The 22,039-nt window shown below is 38.4% G+C and overlaps 1 protein-coding gene across 3 annotated transcripts in view; it reads right to left on the minus strand.

The window, feature by feature from the left end:
• The window catches only part of gpr63 (G protein-coupled receptor 63), a 149,903-nt gene extending 145,071 nt beyond the window's left edge, over window positions 1-4,832 (minus strand). For all 3 annotated transcript variants that reach the window (XM_043685367.1, XM_043685356.1, XM_043685362.1), the window contains exon 1: window positions 4,584-4,832. The gene's annotated coding sequence lies outside the window, so the exon portion shown is untranslated. The remainder of the gene's footprint in view (window positions 1-4,583) is intronic.
• Window positions 4,833-22,039: the final 17,207 nt, after the last annotated feature.

The raw sequence follows: 22,039 nt of genomic DNA on the forward strand, positions 1-22,039 counted from the left end.
ATTACTGATGTATGAATCTGTTTGCTTCCTCTGGATTCTCTCACAAAAGTAAACAATCTCTCAGCATCTACCCTGTCAAGACCACCAAGAATTCTGTGTGTTTCTACCAGATCATTTCTCATTCTTCAAAACTTCAATTTATACATAAGTCCAACCTGCTCAACCTTTCTTTGCATGCCTGTCTCTCATCCCAGGAATCAACCTAATGAACCTTCTCAAAACTGCCTCCCAGTGCAAGTCACTCCCTCCTTAAATAAGGGAATCAAAATCGTATGCAGTATTCCAGATGAAGTTTTATCAATGGCCTGTACAGCTGTAGCAAGACTTCCTTACTTTTATATACCATCCTTCTTGCAAAAAAGGACAGCATTCCTGCCTCATTATTTGCTAAGCCTGCTTGCTATCGTTTTGCGATTCATGTTTGCCAGATGCCTTTATTCTATAGCATTCTGGAAACTTTTTCCATTTAAATAATATTCCACCATTTTTTGCCATTTCTGCAAAAATGGATAACCTCACATTTTCCAGCATAGTAGTTCACCTGGCAATTTTTCCAACATAGTACCTTTGTTGACTTATGCCTTTCTCACTACTTACTTTCCTAGCTCACATCAGCAGCAAATCCAGCTGCTGTTTTGGGATATGAGCGTATTTATGAGAGCTCGAGACTTTGGTCCAATGACATTATTACTTTGTCTCCCCCACCTCTGCCATCGATTCATCCTTCTTGTTATGAATGCTGCATGCATTTTTCAAAAAGTCCTATTTCTGTCCTTTTACAAATTTCCCCCACTCAGACATCATTTGCTTGCACATAATACATTTATAGACTCTCTACTTTGCTAACAACCTCTGGTTATCATTAACTGCACAATTGCATAGTCTTTTCCCACTAAATTTCTAACTTTCACATGACATTTCTTCTCCACCAATTAGTTTAAATCCCTCTCTACATCATTTCACTTGCAACTCGCCAAGATTCCATTCTGACATTGCTCAAGTTAAGACCAACCCAAACAAGAACCCCTCCTTCTTTCCCTAGTACTACTGCATGAATTGAACCCCATTATTTTCTTCTCAGCAATCTTTGAGCTATCATTTGATGTTATTCACTCCAAGGCAATTTTGCTCGTGGCCTTTATTACCTTTCTGTTTTGATTTTAATTTAACCTCTAAGTGTTCATACACCTTTAACAGAACTTCATGCCTGGTTCAATTTGTGTTGGTAAAATCATGTACCAGCACAACAGGATTCTTTTCTTCCAACTCCAAGGTGCTCTCCAGATCTGAGGAAATTTCCTTAACCCCAACATTTGCAGCAGACAAAATGGCCACCAGGATTCATGCTCTCAGCGGCAAACCCTCCTAATAATACTGTCAAGTACTACTACTGCATCATTTTAACACCATCTCATTTGAATAGCCTCCTCAATACAGTGCCATGATCAGTGTGTTCATTCTCATTGCGGTCTCAGCTCTCGTTCACACAAGTTGCAAGAATCTAGGTCATTTGCAAAATAACTTAATACAATGTATTTGATGGTTCATATAATGACATATTTTCCACTTTAATCTAAATGCTTCTGAACATTTAATTTTTTCATTACAATCCTGATTATTTCTCCACCTTACCAGATTTTTCTAACACTTTGCATTCACCAGGTTCTATTTGCTTTGCAGAAGTTAATTAACTTCATAGATCATTTCATTTTGATAGCAGGCTAAAGATCTACAAATAACTTAAACATGAGGTTTGAACATAAAAGTTAAAATACATTAAACACAAGAGGTAAATATATTAAACATAAACTGTCACAAAATTATTTTCCCCCAGAGAATGAAATAGTTGCCCGAGGCTGCATAATTCAAAAGTGTAGAGAAATATTTTTGAGCTATTCATAAATTACCTGCTTCTTTGCATGAAATGATTTGCAGTGTGCAAAAACCTTAAATTTTAGTTGAATAATCTTTGGAATCTGTTAAATATATACCAAAATTGAATAAATACTTAACATTAGCCCTTTGTGATGAATAGAAGAGATCAGCAGTTGTACTTTTTATTAAAAATTCATTCAGCATCAGCTATAATTTGTTTCTGTAGTCACAAATTTCCCTACCTCCAGTTCATATCTCAGTTAAATGACTTGGAATATGGATTGCCATATGCAGTGCTATGATTCCCCCCAAAGGAAAGGTACCAATGTTAGCTAAATAGCAGCTAATTAGCTTTGCTAGCCATTATGTACTGATAGTGGATTGTAAATCTCCAAGTGATTTAAACATGGGTTGTGAACATAAAAGGTGAAACACAAACACAAAAGGTAAAGGGCACAAATTGTCTGCAAACTGTCAAGGTGGAATTATTTTCCCAGAATGAAAGACATTACAGTGTACATGATTCATGAATGCTGGGAAAAAGACTTAAATTGAAGACTTTTATAGGGACTGGGCGAGTCACCACAAGCAACTCCTCAACAGTAGAGTAACTGACTGACACTTACTCACATGATGAGCAGATAGTGAACTGCAAGAGATCTCCAGTCCCTGTTGAATTGTATCTCGATCTGATTCAGGAGAGGACAGAATAATAGAGCCAAATTTATGCCTTGTTAAGGCAAGTATCAGGGAGGATTGTGACATTGTTGTAATGTCACTAGATTGGTAATCCAGATGCCCAGTCTATTGCCCGAGGCCTACATCGAGATTCAAATCCCAATCGAATTTAAATTCAAATAATTAAATATTTGAAATAAAAGGCTCAGCTCAGTAAAAATGATCAGGAAACTATAACTGACTGTTGTAAAAACCCATTTAGTGGTTCAATATCCTTTATGAAGGATATCTGCCATCTTCATCTCACGCCAGACCCACAAAAAGATAGTTAACTCTTACCTACTCTCAAGGAAAATTAAAATGACAACAAATACTGATCTTACTAGTTGTACCCATATTCATAAACAAACATTTATGCAATTCATGCCCTCCCCTCTGTGAACTAATCTTGCATAAAATTATCAATATTTAGCTTAAAACCTGGTTCACTACCAGTGATACATTTTTCTTAAATCAAGACAACCCTTCCAGTTATATACTTTGTAAAAACATGATTTTTACATCCAGGTTTCACCCCAAACTGTTATTTAATCCTTTGGGCTCCTTGGGCAGAAAAATCTCAACCCTTTTTTGAGTTCCTTATCAACAGCTGCTATCTGTCCCCCATCAACATCTTTTTTTCCCTCAAACAAACTTTGATCCTGTACAAATAAGCTTGTCCCAAGTTTTCTGTCCAGCAGCTTTTCAGCTCCCACCTTTCAAATTCCACAACTGCTTCACTCCTGACATGAGTCACACAACTAACTGCCATAGAATCGGATAGCTGATAAATGAGCCATGACCTATCTCAGGTTAAGATTTTGCACATGGCAACAATATCAAATTATTTCACACCTTACAACATCAGAAGAGTCTCTATTGTTGAGCCCCCCCCCTCCCCCCATAACCCTCCAACTCTACCAAATACAAGCAAATTTGATATTTATTTGATGTACAGCTAAAATTCAAATTCCATATTATATAATTATCAATGCATACTTATACATCAGTCCTGTCTTTCTTTCTCCATCACATTCCAACTCTTGACATTTTTATCCATTTCCTAGTCATTTTCAGACTCCATTTTTCCAATGTCATCCTGATTTTCACTTCCTAACTTCCGACAGGATCAGATCATTATCATCCTTTTGCAATCTTGAGCAAAATGACACTATTCTCACTATTCTTTCTGATTTAAATCAGCCTGATTTAAAACTACAAACCTCAAATCATCCTGATGTTGATTCTTTTAAACCAAAAGTTGTCAGGTCAAAATATTTCTTAAGGACATCAATTGATGAAAATGCTCAAAACAATGAAGTATTGGGTTAAGAAAGAGTATTTTTATTTTATTTAACTTATACTGAAACATCTAAGACTTTAAAAATATGCGGTTTTCTATAAATGTACCCTTTAAATTCAGAGTTTCAGAAATGTATTGAATTCAGCTGCTTTGACACGTTTTCACTAAAATAAAGCATTTCAGTATTTATTATTTGTAAGTATTGACAATGATTTAACCATTTCAAATCAATTAACAATCTGTAGAATTTGATTTACTTATTTTACACAAGCTGAAGTGTTAGAATACTACAATTAATCGGGATCGATTTCTTTACTGAAAGATGAAATATTAACCTATTTATGATGGCTTTCGTATTCTAAAAGTTAAAAAGTCACACTCTAAAAAAGCAGGCTTTCATTTTATTCTTTTTGGTGGGGAGAGTTGCAGAAAATTCAAATCCAACTTCTTGTCGCATGCTCACGTCCTCCAACAAAACGAAATGAAAGGGAAACTTACAAACATCCGATTTCTTTGGTATATTTCAGCACCGACGTTAACGAGTCCGAGCGGCTGACAGATACAGCACAGACTAGTGCCTTGTACCGTGAGTGCAACACGAGCATCCACTCACAATGTTCACCGCTGCTGTTATTGCTGAGAAAGACTGCCCCCACTAACCGAAAAGAGTAAATAACTTTCAACTCACCTCTCGCATGGGTTTCGCTTGGCTTTGATTTTAATGTAGCTACTCTTAGTGTATTTCCAGTCAAACTAAAGAGCAGGGAGCAGCTCAGATAAGGAAATCGCATGATTCAGAGCCACCTTCCATGCATCCGCACACAGAGCTGAGACCCCGTTCTCCAGTCGCTCCCCTGTGCCGCTGATACATTGTATCCCCGGCTTTGCTACACTGTGACCACCGAGAATGCGCGTCCCGTCACGTGTCCCAGCAGCCCCGGCCACTTCCACAGGCGGCGCTGTCTCGCAGCGGGTCACGTGGTCAGCCCTCCCCCCGTACTGATTGACATCAAGCTGGGTTCCGAACCCTCCCTGGGACTCACCCATTCTGCAAACCTCGGATCCAACATCTTCACTTTCCTGTCTCGATGCGCGTTGTGCTCTCGATAGCCGTCCTACAGAGAGAGAAGGGGAAAACCAGCCCCGGTACGTTACCAGGGAAATCAACGCAGCATGTGTGCAAAGCCATATAAACTGCAAAATGTCCAAATCAAACAACACAGATCGCACCGTGTTCCCTTCACAACCTGCCTGCTATGTCAGATATAATAATGGAGACCAAAAAAGATTATATGATCTCTCGTGCCAATTATTCTTTCTACCTTGATTTCTCCCTTTATTTTTAAGTATGTATGATACTCCCTTCTGAAGGTTACTACTGAAATGTGGAGGAGACAAGTTCAGTCGAGCCATTTAAGAAGGCATGAGACAATTATGGAAATCAAACGAATGTGCAGTGTTGCAGAGAAGGGGTGGAAAGATGGCACAAAGTTCTACTCATCAGGAGGGCAAGTGCAGACAAGATGGATTACATGGCCTCCTGCACCATAACTATTCTTTAATCCAATCTTTGATTAATCCCAACACAAATTCCAAGTACAAATGTTTTCACAAACTTTACAAAACTTGATAAGCTTTTAATGAGTTAAAAGAAGTAATACCAGCGGTTCTTAGTTAATCAACTTTGAAAGGCAGATTGTGACATTGGTTGACTCAGCTCAGGTTTCTTGATGGAGGGCATATGCCTGAAATGTCAACTATCCTCGGATGTTGCCTGACCTGCTGTGCTTTTCCAGCGCCATACTTTTTCACTCTGATCTCCAGTCTTCACTTGCTCTAGGTTTCTTGTTCTTTTGTTAATTGAAGTTCTCCTCTCTGCGGTTGTTGGTTTGCTTACCAAACTGGTAGGTTATCAAGCAGATGTTTCATCTCCATGCTAGGTAACATAAGTGCAAACCAACAACCACATCCACAACCTGAGCTACAAATCTTCCTCTTTCTTCAGTCTTCCTACCGGTGGACTAAACCACTGAGAATCACTACTTGCTAACCCTTACTTGCCACAAGCATTTGGACATGATCATGCATCGTGAACTCTAGTTGACTTGCCAACAAGTATTTCACCAATCTTAGAACTGGTCATGTAGTCTATGACTAGTTCTTGTACTTTTTCTTTGAAAGCAATGGTTATCGAAGTGACAGGCTTCTGACTGTCTCTTTCAGTCTTTGACATGCCAGTCTCACTTTGTAAGAGTCATGATTAGAGAAGTGCTGAAAAAGCACAATTGGTCAGGCAGCATCCGAGGAGCAGGAAAATCCATGTTTCGAGCAAAAGCCCTTCATCAGGAATGAAGGGCTCATTTTGTCTCACTTTGTAAGACTATCCCTTTTATGACAACCCTCCTCTCTCAGCTTATTAACTCCATAGTTCTTTACCAAGATTAAATAGCACCATTAGAGCACTGTATGTGCCTGCTTAGAATATGTACCATCACCTTTCAGTGACTTAATATCATTCCAAATGTCTCATCTATTATATATGAATGTTTCCCCAAAACCTATATAGGTCCTTTAACTAAAAGAACTATGAGAGATTCCAATATCTAAAACAAATTAAAATTCAAATAACCATCTAAATCTAAGATGTACTTATATATTTTGAGTTACAAAATTTAATCAGTTTAAAATATACCTGTCTCCTTGATTTAAATCATTTTACTTCAAAACATTTTCATAATTTTTCCTGTAAGTAGCAAATTATAATCTGTGTCTCTTCACGACAATGTTTATGTTAACTCGGACCATCAAACAGCAATAAAACCATGAACTAACGATCTTACATTTGAACTGGTCTATCTAGTTTTCTTCATTAAAAAATGTAATTGAATTCCTCACTTGCTCAATCAGGTCAAAATTATTAATTATTGACGAATCACACAATTCATCAACATCGCTTTCTCTACAAAACAATTCTTTTATCCTTGGTAGCACCACTCTGATTAATCTTCTCCTCACTCTCTATACAACCTTGGTGGTGAACCCTTCTGTTAATTAAACCAAACACCCAGAAAACCTCACCTCGCCTCATAATCTGTTAAAATATGAGTGACAGCGAACTTCCAAATTCCACTATTTAAAGAAAATAATATCAATGTATTCTTTAACTCTAAAAGTGAACATTAAACAACAATTATTCACAATTGTAAACCCCCCTTTCTCTTAACTGCATATTATCTGTCTCCAACTCTATAACAATATACTGTTCCAATAAAACACAATAAAATTAAATCAACATAATTTCAAAACCATAAGCAGCTGTCGTCATCTGTGTCTTTCTTATTCCGGCTGAGGATCTCTCTGTGTCGTCTTCTTTCTTTTACCATGAATACGTGTCATATGAAGAGGTACCTTTGATAGAAAGTGTTTTAATGGCACATGCTCTGTCTGACTTTCAAAATGCTTACTTTTTTTATAGCCCCAATATCGATCGTCTTATTGGCTTGATGTTAGCAAAACAATAAATTCAAATTCGATTTAGTTTTAGTATCCTGAGACATAATTTTAAATGATTGGTTAAATTAAAATTGTTGTCAAAACAGCAATCAACTCAGGTGTCTATTTCACAGTCAAATGTTAACATTTTTGCAATTTTCCAGTACACTCTGAGACTGCTAGCTAGTCATATGACAGATGCTTGTAGGCTGTCAGTGCAAAACAGCATTCTCTCTCTCTTAAAGGTACAGTTCAACTTCATAAAATCTCCCCCCTTAAGAAAAAAAAGAACAATCATAATGAAAATATTTTCTTTCCTAATTCTTAATCCCATTACAATGAAATACATAGATCATTAATCTAAGTGCATATTAATTTTTGTACACACATATATATATAACTTTGATATCTGTTCAATCTTATCTATACTTTATCCTTGAAGTCCATGATAACATATCTGTTATCACATTTCTACCACCCGCAACATGTACAATTGTAAACTAAAAGTCTGGAACATAAGACTCCAACAAAATAGTCTCATATTTTTGTCTTTAAATTGTTCCATGAATGTAAGAGGTTTGTGATCCATGTACACAACTGTCTCTGATATATTGTTCGTCACATAAACATTAAAATGTTGTAAGGACAGTACCAAACTCAATAATTCCTTTTCGGTGGTAGAGTGTCTTCTCTGATGGGTACTGAGTTTCTTTGAAAAGTAGCCAATTGGCTGTTCAACTCCATCATCATCTTCCTGTAGCAGTACATTTCTAACTCCTATATCACTAGCATCAATTGCAACTTTGAAGGGTTTCAAAAAATTTGCCGTAACTAAAACTGGTGCAGTGGTTAATACTGTTTTTAAATTCTCAAATGCATCCTGGTATTGTTCTGTCCACCAAAAGTTTCTGTTCTTCTTAAGTAAATCTGTTAGCCGTGCCACCACATTGCTGAAGTTTGGAACAAACTTCTGGTAGAATCCACTTAGTCCCAAAAATCAAAGCACCTCTTCGTTCGAGGTGGATCGTGGAAATTCCTCGATGGCCTTCTTCTTCCCGTTCCTTAGGGTCAACATTCCATGTTATGTCCCAAGAATGTCACTTCAGCCTTCACAAATTCTGTTTTCTTTACATTTATTACCATTTTGCTTCCCTTTATCTTTCAACAAACTGTGCCAACGATACCATGTGATCTTTCCATGACTCACCAAAGATCACTACATCATCCAGATACACTACACAGTTTGTTAACCCAGCCACAACTCTGTTCATAAGTCTATGGAATGTGGCTGGTGCGTTTTCATTCCAAAAGGCATCACTTTGAATTGATACAGCCATTTGGGGTGACAAATGCAGAAACTTCTTCCGCTTTCACTGATAAATGTACCTGCCAATAATCACACAATAAGTCCAACTTTGTGATGTAACTGGCTTGACCAACTTCCTCTATGCAGTCCTCCAATTTTGGTGTTGGGTATGACTCCGAATTTGTTATGGCGTTGACCTTCCAACAGTCTACACAAAATCATTGAGTCCCGTCAGGTTTGGGAACTAACACAGTCATGGAACTCCACTCACTCTGACTCGGTTCGATGGTATCTTTGTTGAGCATCACATCCATTTCCTTATGGACCTGTGTGGCTTTGAAAGGATCAAATGTGTAGGGGTGTTGTTTTATCAGAACAGCATTCCCCACTTTCACCTCATGCACAACGGTATTAATCCTCCCCAGCTAATTCCTGCATATGTCCTCATACTGCTGCAACAAACCTTTCAACTGGGTTCTTTGCTCCTGAGACAGATAGTTCACTAACCTATCCCAGTCCTCAAGGACTTCCTCATTGTTTAATGTATTTTGACGTACATCACACTCTGTGACATCTGGATTTGATTCCTCACTATACGGGGCAATAACTGACACCTGTTTCTCCAGTTCCCTGTCTCCATTATAAGAATATTTCAAAACGTTCACACGACATACCTGATATAGTTTTTTTCTATCCAGCATCTTTACTAGATCGTTTACCTAACTTAATTTTTTTCTCAATTTGATGGGGACCTCTAAATCTAGCTTTGAAGGAATCTCCTACCACTGGTAACAATACAAATACATCGTCCCCATGGGAAAATGTCCAAATTTCAAGAGTTTCTATCTGCCACCCGCTTCATTTTATGTAGTGCCCTCTTCCTGTGCCATTTAGCTAAGTCACCTACCTGATTTAATCTCTCCCTGACCTCAGATACATATTCCAAGTGTGAGATCTCTGACTACGGTCCTGTCAATTTCTCCTTAATTAATTTCAAAGGCCCTCTGACTCCATGTCCGAATACTAACTCAAAGGGAGTAAACTGAGTAGAATCATTTGGGGCTTCCTGGGATTCAGAATGGCACACACTTGATTTAATGTGCCGTGTGCCTAAGCTATCCATGACTTCCTGAAAAAGCCGAGAAGTAAAATTAGACCATTCATCTGACTGAATCTTTCTAGGTAGCCCATACCGTGTGAAGAAAGCTACTAACCCCTCTACCACCCTTTTTGCCTTAATACTCCGTAATGGAATTGCCTCGAGAAAGACAGACACATCCATATGGTTAGCAAGTACTGGTCCTACTTCTAGTTTTAGGGAGGGGACCCACACTATCATTCAGAACCCATGTGAAAGTTTCTTCAAATGTGGGAATTGGCAACAAAGGTACTGGTTTTATTACTGCCTGTGGCTTAAGTATCATTTGGCATGTATGACATGTACGGCAAATATTAACCACATCCTTGTGTAGTTCAGGCCAATGGAAATGCTTTTTAACCTTAGCCTGAGTCTTCCTCACATCTATGTGACCTCCTACTTGTAATTTATGTGCTACCCGTAACACTTCCTGTCTATAGGCTACCGGCAACACAATCTGGTGCACTTCTGCCCATTTCTCCTTTGCATTAACCTGCTGGGGTCTCGATTTTCATCTTAGGATTCTATCTTTAAGATAGAAACCCTCAGGAATACATTCTGATTCATTTTCTGGGTATTCATCAGTGTGTAATATATATTTATATCTATCTTTTATTGTCTCATCTTTCTGTTAAATCCATTAGCCTTTCAGGACGAAACACTTCTGCATGACCCTCTGCCTGTTCGGGTTTTTCCTGCACCATTACAGCAAGCAGGGTATCTGCTAACTGAACCTTAACTCCTTCGTCTTTCTCTTTAGTTTTTGCTTCCTGCTGTGACTCATGATAGTGGGATCTTGTTACTACACAGTCTGGAAAACTTCCAGGGTATTTTTCTTTTAACTCCCTAGTTCCCTGGTCTTCCTTTGGCTTCTCCACAACAAGGGTGTCACTCCTACCTTGGATCCTGCTAAATCTGTATTCCTGGAACTGACACCCTGTCAATCACTCCCACTGTTACTTCCCCAGTCTTGAGTCAGCACTCCAACCTGATCTTCCAAATGGAAATGCTAAATTTCTGTCCATCTATTGCACAAATTACCATTCGCTCGGGCAACAGGTCAGAAAGAGTGCAAATACGTTTGTCGCTTACTATTAGAAACGGATTAGATCCTGTGTCTCTCAAAATTATAACTTCTTTCCCTTCTCCCCCATTCTTTCTGAGTAAACTTTACCCATAGAGGTGAAGTCTTTATATAGGTCAGACACTAACTCAAAACCAACCCCTCCCTAGTCTGTCCACTCTACTGCAACTGCTCGACTTTCTTGGGGTTTCCTTTATTACTTTCACCAATGCCACTGGCTTAGCCTCTTTTACCACATCTTTTCCCACAGTGCCTTTCTTTAATGACCAGCACTGTAACTTTATGTGTCCCACTTTCCCACAGTGGAAACACAATGCCTTTCACCTCCTTTCCCAACTCTTGGGCTTCTTTTTTCACCTGTGGTGAACTATTACCAGTGTGCTGTAATCTTTGTTTTGTAGTGTAGGATCTTCCTTTATCCTAATTTCTATCCCTCACAGGATGAAATTCTTGCCGGAAGCTAAACTTTGCCTTATGCGCTAATGCATATTCATCTGTCATCTCTGCTGCTCTTCTCACCTCCTGAACTTTCTGTTCATCCACATGAATTCTTATCATCTCTGCAAGTAAGTTTGTAAACTCCTCCAGCAGAATAATCTCTCTTATAGCCTCATAGGTCTTATTTATTTTTAAGGCCCTCACACATCCATTAAACTGACTATGTTTAACTCTTTCCAACTCAACATAAGTTTGACCTGGTTTCTTTTTTATGTATCTGAATCACTGTCTACACACTTCTGGCACCAATTCATAAACACTCAGAATAGCCCATTTGATATCTGCATAAACTCTTGACCTCTCACCTGACAGTGCTGCAAATAACTCACGAGCTCTGCCTCCCAGCTTTGTCTGAAATAGCATTTCCCATGAGTCCTCTGACCACTCCATCTGCCTAGTTGGGTTTTTCAAACGAAACAAAGAAGGCTTTGACATTTTTCTCATCAAAATGTAACAATGCTTTAACATACTTGTATACACCACTAGCTTCTGTCTTCATCTCCATCCTGTTAACTTGACTTTTCTGACTAATTCACAACTTCTGACATTCAAATTCTCTCTCCCTTTCACTTTCTTCTCTCTCTCCTTGCTCAGCTAAGAACCTTCTCTCTCTTTTTCCTCTCTCTCTCTGTCTTTCTCTTTCTTCTCTCTTTCTTTATCTTATAACTCCATTTGCCTCAATTGCAATTTAAGTTTTTCTAACTATACTACGCTTGCCTGTTTCTCTGATGCACCTAAGTGCTTGACTAACTCCATTACAATTTCAACTTTCATTTTGTCCCTTGTTAAAACCAATTGTAACCTTTTTGCTAATTCTAAAAGTAAGGTCTGTCCCTGTCTTTTTAAACTTTCCTGGCAAATTTGGGAATCATCTTCAAACCCCAGAACCTCTTAAGCGCCATTTCTCTCACTTCTAATTTAACCAACCAAAATTAAACAAATTGTCTCACAACATTTTATTTAGAGCTCTAGGACACCAATCAGCAAGTGTTCAAATCTGCTGGGGTCTTTTGTACCCTAAATCTGTTCAAATCTGGCCAAATCTCAAACTGGATCTGTCTAAACCTGTCCAAATCACAGACCCAAGCCCCCAAACTGTTATGACACAGCAGTGAACCCTTCGGTTATTAAACCAAACATCCAGAAAAGCTCACCTCACCTCATAATCTGTTAAAATATAATGGACAGAAAATTCTCAAATTTCACTGTTTAAAGAAAATATTATCAATTTATTCTTTAACTGTAAAAGTGAACATTTAAAAAAAAAACTATTCACAACTCTAAGCCTCCCTTTCTCTTAACTGCTTATTATCTGCCTCCAACTCTATGACAATATATTGTTCCAATAAAACACTTTTTAAAATTACATTAACGTAATTTCAAAACCATACTGCAGCTGTCATTGTCGGTGTCTTTCCTGGCTGATGATCTCCCTGGGTCATCCTCTTTCTTTTACTGTAAATATGTTTCATATGAAAAGGTACCTTTGATAGAGAATGTTTCAAGTCAGACAGTTACTCTGTCTGACTTTCAAAATGACTACTTTCTTTTAATGCCCCCAATATCAGATTGTCTCATTGGTTAGATGTTGGCAAAACAATAAATTCAAACCCGATTGGGTTTTACTATCCTGGGTCATAATTTAAACTGATTAGTTAAATTAAAATTGTTGCCAAAACAGCAACCAACTCAGGTATCTATTTCACAGCCATATGTTACATTTTTTTTCAATTTTCCAGTACACGCTGAGACTGCTGGTCATATGACAGGTGCTTGTAAGCTCTCAGTGCAGAACAGCATTCTCTCTCTCTTAAAGGTACAGTCATAACTGTGTTCATTCTAAAGTGTGGTATCCAGCTAATAGTTACCAGGTTTATTGCGACTGAAATGCTTTTGTAGTCCGTGAAATACAAAGTAGGAGTAGGTCATTCAGCTCTTCAAGCCTGCTCTGCCATTCAATATGATCATGGTTGTTCATCCAATTCAGTACACTGTTCCCATTTTCACTCATACTCTTTGATCCCTTTAGCCCTGAGAACTATATCCAACCTCTTTTTGAAAAAATTAAATATTTTGGCCCCATACACTTTTTTGTGGCAGAGAATTCCACAGGCTTAATATTATCTGGGTGAAGAAAATTCTCCTCTTCTCAGTCCTAAATGGCATATCTTGTATTCTTAGACGGTGACCCATGGTTTCTGACTTCCAGTTATCCAGAATATCTGAGGTAAATGCAGATGCTGGAAACCAGATTCTGGATTAGTGGTGCTGGAAGAGCACAGCAGTTTAGGCAGCATCCGAGGAGCAGTAAAATCAATGTTTCGGGCAAAAGCCCTTCATCAGGAATACAGGAGGGCTTTTGCCCGAAACGTCGATTTTACTGCTCCGCGGATGCTGCCTGAACTGCTGTGCTCTTCCAGCACCACTAATCCAGAATCCAGAATATCCTGTCTACTCCCATTAGAAATGTATAGGTTTCTATGAGATCTTTCCTCATTCTTCTAAGCTCCAGTGAATGAAGTCAAAATTGATCCAGACTCTCTTATTCGTCAGTATTGCTATCTCAGGTATCAGTGTGATAAGCCTTTGTTACACTCCTTCCATAACCAGATCAGCCCATAGTGTCAGGGGTGAATATAGGGTAGGGGAATGGGTCTGGGTGGGTTATTCTTCGGAGGGTTGGTGTGGACTTGTTCGGCTGAAGGGCTGTTTCCATACTGTAGGGAATCTAATAATAAAAAAAAATAAGGAAACCAAACCTAAGCACAGTACTCCAGGTTTGGTCTCACCAAGGCCCTGTACAATTGCAGCAACATATCATTGCTCTTATATTCAAATCCTCTTGCTATGAAGGCCAACAAACATTTGCCATCTTTGCCACTTGCTGCTGTACCAGCAAGCAGTGTACAAGAATATCGAGGTTGTATTGCACCTCCCCCTTTCCTAATCTATCGCTACTCCGACAATAATCGACCTTTCTACTTTCGCCACCAAGTAAATAACCTCACATTTATCTACATTATGCTTTATCTACCATCTACTTGGCAACTTACTCAACTTGTCCAAATCAGACTGAAGCATCTTTGCATCCTTCTCATAATCTACCCTCTCCCCCCAGCTTTGTGCCATAGTTCCCTCCTCCAAATCATTAATGTATTTTGTGAATAACTGGGGTCCAAGCACTGATCCCTTCTTATCCCAGTAGTCACTAACTCCCACTCAGAAAAAGACCAGTTTATTCCTACCCTTTGTTTCTTGCCTGCCAAGCAGTTCTCTATCAATCCTTGAGGGCCTTTTGTCTGAAACGCTGATTTTCTTGCTCCTCAGACGCTGCCTGACCTGCTGTACTTTTCCAGCACCACACTCTTGACATTTCCCTATCAATGTCAGTACTACCCTCAATTCCTTGCACTTTAATTTTACATGCTAATCTTTTACAAGGAACATTATCAAAAGCCTTCTGAAAGTCCAAGCAAACCACATCTTCTTGCTCACACCCTTTTCAATTCAACAGGTATATTCTCAAGACATTCCAGTAGATATGTCAAATATGATTTCCCTTTCAGAAGACCATACTGATTCTGTCCAATTCTGTCACTGCTTTCCAAGTATTCTGTTCTTAAATATTTTATAATGGCTGCTTGCAATTTCCCTCCAACAAAACTCAGGCTGACTGGTCTAAAATTTCCTATTGTCTTTCTACCTGTTTTTTTAAATAATGGGGTCACATTGGCTAACCTCAAATCCAAAGGACCTGGTCCAGAGTCTATAAAATCTTCAAAGATGACCACTAAAACATCCCCTTTTCTAGGGCCACCTCTCCAAATATTCCAGGATATGGATGAGCAGGTTCTGAGGATTAACCTTTAATACCATAAATTTCCTTAACACCATTTCACTACTAATACTGATTTCCTTCCCTCTCACTAGACCCTATGTTCCCCAAAACTTTTGGAATGTTATTTGTGACCTCCTATATGAACCAAAATATGTATTTAATTGGTCTGCCATCTCTGTTCTCCATTTAACTTACCCTGTTTCTGACAATAAAATAATTTGTCTTCAATCATATTTTTCTCTTCGCAATCATATGGAAGCTTTTACAATTAGTTTGTGTGTTACTTTAAGGTGACTCTTGTGCTCTATTTTCCCCCTCTTAATCAGTCATTTTTTTTTTCCTTTGCTAAAATCTAAACTGCGCCCAATCGTCAGTTCTGCTGCTTTTGGCTAATTTCATGACTTTTCTTTGGATCAAACACTGTGCCTAAATTCCTTTGTTACCACGGTTGGGTCACTTTTCCTATTTTATTTTTATGCCAGACAGGAATGAATAACTGTTGTATTTTCGTCATGCACTCTTTAAATGTTTGCTATTGCCTGTCCACCATCATCACTTTCAGTAATATTCTCCAATTTATTATAGCGAGCTCATGCCTCAGGCCATCGTAGTTCCTTTTATTTAGATTCAGGACCATGGTCTCAGATTCAGTTATGTCACTCCCCATCTTAATGAAGAATTCAATCAATATTATGCTCACTCTTCCCCAAGGGGCCTTGCTCATCTAGATTGTGAAGTATTTCTTTCTCATTACGCAAACAGGATGGCTTGTTCTTTGGTAGGTTCTTCAACATACTGATCTGGAAAATTGTCTAATATACACTCCAGGAACTCCTTCTCTATGGTATTGTTACTGATTAGATTTTGCCAATCTATATCCAGATTAAAGTCATCCATAATTATAAGTGTCCACCGTTATTGCCCGCATCTCTGATTTCCTGTTTAATGTGCCCCCATTGTAAACCTAAGGATCCAATGTACTTTATAAGCAGTCTTATCAACATTCTGACATCTGAAAAGTTTTTGATTATGTGACTGACTGCTCCTGGCCCTTTCTGTTCCTGTACCTCATTTAAAATTTCACCATTTTTATATTGACTCTACATTCTCCTTCTAAAATGCATTGTTTCACATATTAATCACTGTTTGTTTGAAGAAGGATTTCCTGACATCAGATCTAAAATACTATACACCCTATGTTCCATTTACAGTGATATTTTCAGATTGAAGCTTTCCAGTTTTTCATGCTGGAAATCTGAAATAAAAACTGTAAATGTTGGTAATACTCAAAAAAGTCAGGCAGATAACTGAGGTATCTCGGTTTCAGGTCACATTTCTGATTAAAGGTCTTTGACTTAAAACATTATCTCTAATTATGCATCAATTTTTGTCTGATCTGCAAACTGTGTCCATGATCTTCTATTTGCATTTTGGCTTTGCCCATGCTGTTTGTAATCATATATGTACATATCTTCAGGATCATCTCTCAGGCACCTCCTTTCCAAACTGAAAATTCCAACTCTTTCTAATCTTTTCTTGGATCCTAGGTGATAGAAGTTGATTGAGTAATGCATTAGGCAACAGTGCCCTGATTCACAGTTTGTGGAGAGTCAAATTGTAGGAGAATTCAAGATTGAGGCATTAAAGGCAAGGAGTTAAGCTTCACAGATAAGTGAGGGAGAATAAGTGGCATAGGTAGGTAATGCTGTAAAGGTGTTGAAAAAAAGATATAAAATAGTAATTTACCATTGCCTAAATTATATTTTTCTTTCAATGCTAATGCATTAACCTGTTTCAAATTTCAATGCAGCATTAGCTATTGTAAACAAATTTGTCTTCATTGTGCTTGAGGGCTAACACACAGAAATTGTAGGAAATGTGTTTGTTACAATTATACAAAATTGATGTTAGAGTACAGAAATACCATTTACTTCATTAAGTCTGCACTAGAGCCTTTCCCCATGAGCTGCATTATCTAATATCAGATTAAATAACTTCAATGTTCTAACATATGTGCCGGTGAAAATAATGTTTCAAACATAAGCAAAAATGTATTTTTCATAACATACTTTAACTGTATTTTAAGAACATATACTTTGAATATTCAGCCTTCCTGCAAAGTATAGAATTTGAAACCATTACCTTACAATACAAAATGGGTGAAGGTAACAACTTCTAACATCCAACTCTTATTGTACTTAATTTTCTATGTTCAATAGCATGACTCATTCCAAATAATCCATGCAGTGCAGCTTGTCGATGAATAATATTCTTACTTTTCTGTAGTGCCCATCACCACCTAAGGATCTTCAAAAGCATCAGATGGCCTATTAAGTTTTCATGATACAACAGTAATTGTTTTGTTCTTCTGAAGGACATAAAGATATAGTAAAAGGTGAACTTTAGAACTTCTTTATGGCAAGTTTGACAGGGAAATTATTTTCAAGTCCCAATTTTTACAGGGAGCAAGGTTTAGATTAGGAATGGAGAAGAGCAAGGAACAGTCTAGAACTTCCAAACTGAAGAGCACAAAGCTCAGTGGGATGAAAGTGGATCAAGCCAGTTTAAAATTTAACTGAAGCTTGACATGCAAACCTGTAAATGGATAGAAAGAGATATTACTGGTACAATGCAAAGCATTCCAAACGGATGGCAAGGAAAAAAAACGGGAGGTGAGTGGAAATATTGGACACTTTGTAATGGCAAAAGGGAATGTCCAATAAGAGGTAACGGCAAGGCTCTTTGGAATGGTGGGCATTTAATATTCACAGATATAAAGCATTCTGAAAAGATGGATGAACAAGGAGTTAAAGAATACAATTAATTAAAAAATAGAGACAATGATAAATATCAATTCTTCAAGCAAGGACCAATCAAGCAATAACATGTGAGATAGCGTTTCCTCCTAATAAATTTAAGGGGTGGGGACATCACCATCAAGACCAACGTTTATTGTCATTCCTAAATGCCCGTGAAAGGCGTTGGTGAGCCTTTTTTTTTCAAATGGCTTTAGACCAATAGGTGTTGAATGTATTGATGCAACTGAATCCAATTTCATCCCACTGAGTAGGAGGATAGTTAAGATCAACCTCATTGCTGTGGGTCTGTAGTCACCTGGCAAGGCTGCAAAGGCTGTAGGCCATTGTAATATTCCACCAATAGTACTGAAGATTTATGCACAAGAACTTGCCACTCCCCTAGCTAAGCTATTCCAGGACAGCTACAACACTGGCATCTACGCAACAATGTGGAAAATTGTCCAGCTATATTCTGCACACGATAAAAACAGGTCAGCACCAACATGGCCAATTACCATCCCTTATCAGTCTCCTCTTGGTCATCAGTGAAGTGATGGAAGGTATCATCAACAGTGCTTTGAGCAGCACAGTCTCAACAATAATCTACTCATTGATGCCATTTGGATTCTGACAGGGTCATTCAGCTTCTAACTTCATTACAGCCTTGGTTCAAACAGGGACTAAGGAGTTGATTACCAGAGGTGAGGTGAGCATGACAACCCTTGACATCAAGGAGCCCTAGCAAACCAACGCCTTTCATGGGCAATTAGGAATGACAATCAATGAGAATCAGGAGAAAGCTCTCTGTTGGTTGGAGTAATACCTGGCACAAAGAAAGATGGTTGTTGAGAAATCAGTCATCTCAGTTCCAGGACATCTCTACAGGAGTGCCTCATGTTAGTGTCCTTGGCCTGAATATCTTCAGCTCCTTCATCAATGACCTTCCCTTCATCATAAGGTTGGAAGTGGGGATGTTTGTAGATGATTGCACAATGTTCAGCACCATTTGAGAACAGTCCATGTACAAATTCAGCAATACCTGGACCATATGAAAGCTTGGACTAAAAAATGGCAAGTAACATTCACCGACAAAAACAACAAGCAATAACAGCTCCAACAAAGGAGAATCTAACTATTGTCCTTAGACATTCAATGGCATTACCATCATCTGAATCCCCCACAATCCAAAATCCTGGAGAGTCAACACTGACTTAAAACTGAACTGCACCAGCCATATCAATGATGTTGCTACAAGAGCAAGTCAAATAAGAATACTGTGGCGAGTAACTCACCTCCTGACTTCCCAAAGCCTCTACAAGGCACGAATCAGGACTTTGATATAATACTACCCACTAGATGAGTGCAGCTCCAACAACATTCAAGAAGCTCCATACCATTAAGGGCAAAGCAACCCACTTAATTGGCATCCCTTCCACAATCATCCCATCCCCCCACCACCAACACTCAATAGCAGCAATGTCTGTCACACAGGAGATGCACTGAAAATTCATTAAGGAACCTTAGTTCAAACCCATGACCACTACTATCTAGAAAGACAAGGGCAGCAAATATATCGAATGCCATCACCTACGAGTTCATATTCAAACCACTCCCCATCCTGCCTTGGAAATATATCATCGTTCTTTCACGGTCCCTGAGTCAAAGGTTTGGAATCCCTCCCTAATGGCATTATGGGTCTACATGCAGTATATGGACTGCAGTGGTTCAATAAAACAGTTCGCACTAACTTCTCAAGGGCAACTAGGGATGAGAAAATAAATGCTGACCTAGCCAGTGACTCCCACATCCCATGAATGAATTTAAAAAGTGATCTTTTCTAAGTGGAGCATTCATCAAACAAATAAGTTTTACAGTAATCAATTACATTTTCACCGTACCATTATTGGAATTAACTTGAACTTCCATATCTATTAATTTAATTTCAACCAGCTGCCATGGGAACCAGTATCACCAGAACATTTATCTGAGCCTGTAGACTGCCAGGCTGGTGATAGTTTTGTTACTGTCCCCTCACAGAGTGAAAAGATTTTTTAAAAAGGCAGAGAGGGTATGGAAATAGAATGTCAGTTAGCGTAAAATCTTTTTACTGGTATGCATATAGTAAATGGTCAGTAAGAAATGGAATTGGACCTACCTGGGACAAAGAGAGTGAGATATGCCTGGAGGTGCAGAACAAGCCCAGAATATTTAAAAAATATTTTGCTCATTTGTTTCCGAAGAGGATGTTGAACGAATAGTCATATTAGATAGCTACGGTAATGGAGTGAAAATTGACAAGATGGACATGCAGAAAAGACTATTATGTTTAGAATGGATAAACTGATGCAGATGGTTCACATCCTAGGTTGCAATGGGATATAAAGGTGGAGATAACAATTTAACAATAATCTTTCAAACTTTCCTCGATTTAGAGGATGTGGCCAATATATATGGAATTCAAATTTCACCAGAATATTAACCTGTTTCTGGATTATTGGTCCAGTCACATTACCACTACACCATTGCTTAATCTTATTCTTTCTAACCTCACTAACATGTGGTATTGTAGTATACCAATATCCTGAGATTATTGCCTTTTACATCCTGTTTTCCAAGCCTTTTTCTAACTCCCCTTCCTCTATTTTTAGAACTTCTAACTATGCACTTGGTACTAATATGAGCCACCAACTTTGGCTTTTCACCCTCCACAAAAGAATGTCTTGCCCCAGAAATGCTTGTCTATTCGCCTAATAAATTTCCAACCAACATTGCTCTTTGCAGTCTTCTTAAACCTTGTCCCACAGCCTATGCAGCTGAGCCACTTGTGGTACCGTAAATTTAGTTCTTTCCATGTTCCTCTCAGGATTCATCAGTGTCCAAAACAGAATGATATGCTCAGGGGGCTCCTTTACTTTCCACATGGTGCTCCTAGATAGTCATGTGGTCACCCATTCCCATTGTAGCTTCATGTTTCTATTTACAATGACCCCAAATGTTTTAAAGCCTGAAGTTCAAGTTTCTTCAACTAGTGACACTTTCTGCATGTTTTTGTCTGGACTACATTAAATGTCTGTGAATCCTGCATTCCATATGTTAGCGCTGTGCTATGCCTTAACCATATTTTTGTACTATTTACCAAAAATTGAAGACTAGAAAAAGGAATTAATCACTTACCCAATTAGCTCGTTCTCCTGAGTCTTTAAGGTAGTTAAGAGTTTTGTAATACCTTTATGGTTTTCTTTAATCCAATTACTTACACATCTTCCCTAAAAGTAGTGAATTAATTTATTTTCAAATTGACCATGACAATAGGTATCCATCTAAACCCTTAACACTATCACAGTTCCAGTCTACGTTTGGAAATTTAAAAATTCCCTACCATAACCACTGAGATATCCTTACAAATTTGTTTCACAATTTCCTGCTGACTATTTCGGGGTCTATAGTATAATCCCAATAAGGTGATCATCTCTTTCTTATTTCTCAGTTTCACCCAAACAATATCCCTGAATGTAATCCCAGGAATATCCTCCCCAAGTACAGCGGTAATGCTATCCCTTATCAAAAACGGCTCAGGCCCTCTTGTCTTGCACCGCCTCCCATCCCTTTCTATCCTTCCTTTAGTATCTATGCTACGGAACATTAAGCGGCCAGTCTTTTCCATCCCTGAGCCACATCTCTGTATTTGCTATGATATCCCAATCCAATGTCCCAATCATGTCCTCAGTCCATCTGCCTTACCTGTTAGGCCTCTTGCATTGAAATAAATGCAGTTTATCAGTTCTACCTCATTCTCTGCTTTCTTCCTTCTTGCCCTGACTGTCTGAGTTGTTACTTTTTCCAACTGTACCAATTTCAAACTGATCTCTTTTCTCACTGCCTCCCTGGTCCCACCGTAACACCCCGCCAAATAGTTTAAATCCTCCCGAGCAGCTCTAATAAATCTCCCAACCTGGACATTAGTCCTCTTCCAAAACAGGTGCCATCTAC

This window comes from Chiloscyllium plagiosum, chromosome 3 (assembly GCF_004010195.1).
Source record: "Chiloscyllium plagiosum isolate BGI_BamShark_2017 chromosome 3, ASM401019v2, whole genome shotgun sequence".
Lineage (NCBI taxonomy): Eukaryota > Metazoa > Chordata > Chondrichthyes > Orectolobiformes > Hemiscylliidae > Chiloscyllium > Chiloscyllium plagiosum.